This window comes from Palaemon carinicauda, chromosome 21, assembly GCF_036898095.1.
Source record: "Palaemon carinicauda isolate YSFRI2023 chromosome 21, ASM3689809v2, whole genome shotgun sequence".
NCBI lineage: Eukaryota > Metazoa > Arthropoda > Malacostraca > Decapoda > Palaemonidae > Palaemon > Palaemon carinicauda.
In genome coordinates this window covers 108,764,496-108,769,495 of record NC_090745.1, presented here as the reverse complement: position 1 = coordinate 108,769,495, position 5,000 = coordinate 108,764,496, and positions in this window count along the sequence as shown.

Sequence of the window (5,000 nt, the reverse complement as noted above, 5' to 3'; positions counted from 1 at the left end):
CAGTATTAACAATGAATAACATTAACGCATTAGAAAACAATATTAACAATGAGGAATTCTAACGAAAAAACAATATTAACATTGATGAATATTAACGCACGTCATTATTGCAAAAAAACAACAACAATAACAACAACAAAAACAATAATAACAACAATACTAATAATAATAATGATAATAATAATAATAATAATCATATAAAGTATAAGCAAAATATTGACAAAATCTACCTACCAAATGAGATGGGAAATATAACCCAAACATTTCGGAGACTATCTGGTATTATATTTTCGCGAACTTCATATTACCGGAATGCACGAGAATGAACTTCTAATAGCCAAATCCGATGGTCCATAACAGCAAACATTCAGGAATTTTTGCTTTTTTAATATTTCGAGTAAATTAAATTACCAAGTAAATGATGGTTCATAACTGCAAACATTCACGAATTTTTGTTTTGTTAATATTTCAAGTAAAATAAATTTCAAAATAAACGATGGTCCATAATTACCAATATTCAAAAATTTTTAGTTTTTTTTTAATATTTCGAGTAAAATAAATTTCAAAGTAAATGATGGTTTATAAATGCAAACATTCACAAATTTCTGCCTTTTTAATATTTCGAGTAAAATAAATTTCAAAGTAAACGATGGTTCATAACTGTAAACATCCACGAATTTTTGCTTTAATATTTCAAATTTCATAAATTTCATAATATTTTTCTCAGGTAAAAGTCACAGGAATTAGCACACTCATACCCTTTTCTAGCCCAAACCCGAGTAACATTCTTATGCGAATTACAATGTTCACATCTGCATCGGAATATTTATTTTGGCAAAAGAAAATAGGACAAAAGACGAACAATTAACACTTTTTACAAAGGTATGCTAATCTTAATCAGCTTTGCAAGCCCTTCTCGGAACTGGTACAGAGAGAGAGAGAGAGAGAGAGAGAGAGAGAGAGAGAGAGAGAGAGAGAGAGAGAGAGAGAGAAATTTTAAAATTCTAAGTACAGTAATAAAATATTCGGCATATCACACATACACACACAGTTACATCTATCATTATGAAATCAAATAATCTACAGTCTACACTATGGAAATCAGATCGAGTGATAACATCTACCTTAGTAAGATATCAAATCGTACAAGTTATGAGAGAGAGAGAGAGAGAGAGAGAGAGAGAGAGAGAGAGAGAGAGAGAGAGAGAGAGATTTCCTTGGATGAGCAAAACCAGAAACTTCGATATGGTTTTACACACAATTGATTGATTGATTTGATGTTCTCTGGCATCCTGACATCTAAGGTCATTGACGCACACACAAACACACCGACAAAAACAAAAGAAAGTTCTATCTTGATTAATTTCTAAAGGGCCTCATCATCAAGTTTTTTTTTTCAATATTCACTACTTGACCGAACATTTGCTCTTAATAGACCCAACACAAGAGCCCGTGTCTTGCTATAGGCAAGGCCATCTATAAAAAACGAACGAACTTAATATACCCTCACTTGAAATGCAATTATATAAAAGAAAACAAAATAGTGGGGCAAGTTTACGGGTTCCTATTCTACTTGCTGAATTCATCTTTGCCTTTACATTAAAATATATCTTCTTTAGTACAGGTGAAGATTTCATATATGGTGATTATGAAATTTAAGTGATAAATTAAAATAAATGGCCATTTCGAACACACACACACACAATCATTTTCCAGAGTGGAATAGTTTTCAAAATTTTACCCAGATGGTTGGCTACAAACTTAATCCCTAAGCCGTTGGCTTACTTACTGTACAAATGGTGCTATGAATGCGGAAGGAATTGCATGTAGATAGAAGCAATATATATATATATATATATATATATATATATCAATTTTTAAGCACAAGAGACTGCAATGAGCCACAATGAAGTTCGACAATCCTACGGAACAATTGAAAGTGGATAAATCTGCAACTTCAACTATACAAAAAAATTTTGTCTTTTTAAACCAGTGACAAAGCCATGAAGTCTGAGGAAATTGGTAATGGGTCACAAAAAGACCGGAAAAAAGACGTCCTTTTGCCTTTGCCAGATGAAAGTACGGGTTGCAATGTTGAAAATTTGCAGTAAAAAAAAGAAGTAAAAACCCGGGAATAAATATTGCCAGGATAAACCCGTTTTAAAAACGGATATATTGATGTAAAGCAGTGATATTACGGCCACCAACCCGTAAAAGATAATAACAAAGTAGGGTCAAAATTACGGTCGCCTGTATTTTACTGAAATACGGCTGAGAACAGTATATTTTTAGGACGAATATCCGATTAAGATTACGGTTATTTTAAGTGCGAGGAAAAAGATCAACTTACAGAAATTGATCCGTCCCTGAAAAAAGGATGATTCCTTACCAAGTTACCTTTCCCTTACGGTCATCTGAATTGGCAATAGGAAATCGCAGATCAAGGGGATTACGATCCATCCATTACGGAAATGTTCGCTCACATTCTCCTTCACCATCTTCACGCGACGAAACGAAACTTTAAAAGAAAAAAAACGAATAAATAAAAAAAAATTCCTCTTTTTGGAATCTGATTAGAATGTCGAATTGATTCCTATTACTTGGAACGCACTGATCATATCCGGACTCGAAATCGGATTAATTTTTAGTCTGAAATGCTCGAGGGACATGGGAGTCAACATTATGGTTTTCGTCAAAATATTTTCCCCTCTGTAGGTTTTAGGTAACCAGGGATAACATCATTTTCAATGGAAATTCATTTGTAGAATTATGTGGTGCAATGTCAATTCTAATTTATTCTTAGCAAAGTTGGAACTCTTATTCTTACAGATATTTGATCAAACGGGATCGGTTTGAAAGTAGCTATTCAGTCATTCCTACTGTTAATGTAAACACTTTTCTCAAAAAAAAAAAAAAAAAATGTTTTTCATAAGACATGTTTAGAAAAAACTGTACAATTTAACTGCCATTGTTAATTATAGATATATTCGTTGTTGTTGTAAAAAAAAAAAGAGAAACAAAATAGTAGAATTCTATTGATTAGCTAATCGTGAACAAGTGTTTGTTAAGCTTTAGCTACCGTAACAGTAAAGGAAAACGTACAGAATTATATGCTCTTGGAAAAAAGATAAACAATATCAGGTTATGAAGGTTACACCAACGTAAATGTAGCAGTAACATCGTAGAACGAAGAAAAGAGAACAAATAAAAAAGGAGAAAAGAAACAAAACGTTTTCTTGGCATTACAAAACGTTCAAAATAAACATGGGGAATAAAGATGCCACGTATAAGTATATTCAAGTAATATAAGGAAATCTAGAACTCAGGAGGTTTTTATGTCTCAATAATAATAATAAAAATAATATTAATAATAATAATAATAACGAAAATGATAATAATAATAATGATATTAATAATAATTATAATAATAGTAATAATAATAATAATAATGATAATAATAATCATAATAATAATAATAATAATAATAATAATAATAGTAATAATAATAATAATAATAATAATAATAATAATAATAATAATAATAATAATAATAATACCTTCAGTGCCCTGCATGGATCACACTGACAGCATAATCCCTCACGGAGAGTACAATAATTCGATATATCGTTAAAAATTCTCTGCTGAATGCAATTGCTAAAATTAGTTAAAGAAATGCAAACTTCAAAAGTTCAAACTAGAAGCAAGTGTTTTTATGCTGAAAAGGCTGACATAAGTTTTATTTTAACAGTTTATATAGGAAATATATGTTTTAATATTGTTAATGTTTTTAAAATATTTTATTTCAATTGTTCATTACTTCTTATATCGTTTATTTATTTCTTTATTTCCTTTCCTCACTGGGAAATTTTCCCTGTTGGAGCCCTTGGGCTTATAGCATCTGGCTTTTCCAACTATGGTTGTAGCTTAGCTAGTAATAATAATAATAATAATAATAATAATAATAATAGCTGCATCGGCAGAGTTTATTTTCTTATCCAATTTTTCTATTATCCGGAAAATAGAAAAATTGGATAAGAAAATAAACTCTGCCGATGCAGCCATTACTTTTAACTCAACCTGCCTAAAAGAGGGTCTCCTACCACAATAATAATAATAATAATAATAATAATAATAATAATAATAATAATAATAACAACAATAATTATAATTTTTATTATTATTATTATTATTATTATTATTATAATGGTATAATTCATCTTGGAAGTTTGGTAAGTTAAAAAAATGCAGACTGATTAATTTTCTTTTCAATCAGGAGGTAATAATTTAGTATAATCATGTTAACCAAAGTCTTTGATGAAATTACGTCTCCCACACAATTCATTATATTCATAATCATCCATATAAATCCGCTCCCACTTGACATTTACTTGAGAAACTTATAACAAACAGCAAATACTATTCGAATTTGAACATAAACAAGAACCAACTTTAAGAGTAGCTGCATGCAGATTATCTCTCTCTCTCTCTCTCTCTCTCTCGCTCCCTCTCCTCTCTCTCTCTCTCTCTCTCTCTCTCTCTCTCTCTCTCTCTCTCCTCTCCTATACATTCATTTCGCTCTTTCATATGCATCAACTTAATAAGTGGGTGTTTGTTTACTGAAAATGAAGCACAAACTTTGTACAAAGGTCTCTCTCTCTCTCTCTCTCTCTCTCTCTCTCTCTCTCTCCTCTCTCTCTCTCTCTCTCTCCGTATACATTCATTTCGCTCTTTCATATGCATCAACTTAATAAGTGGGAGTTTGTTTACTGAAAATTAAGCACGATCTTTGTTCATAGGTCTCTCTCTCTCTCTCTCTCTCCTCTCTCTCTCTCTCTCTCTCTCTCCTCTCTCTCTCTCTCTCTCCTATATTTTAATTACGCTCTTTCATATGCATCAACCTAATACCTGGGTGTTTGTTTACTGAAAATTAAGCACGAACTTTGTTCAAAGGTATCAATTTCTCTCTCTCTCTCTCTCTCTCTCTCTCTCTCTCTCTCTCT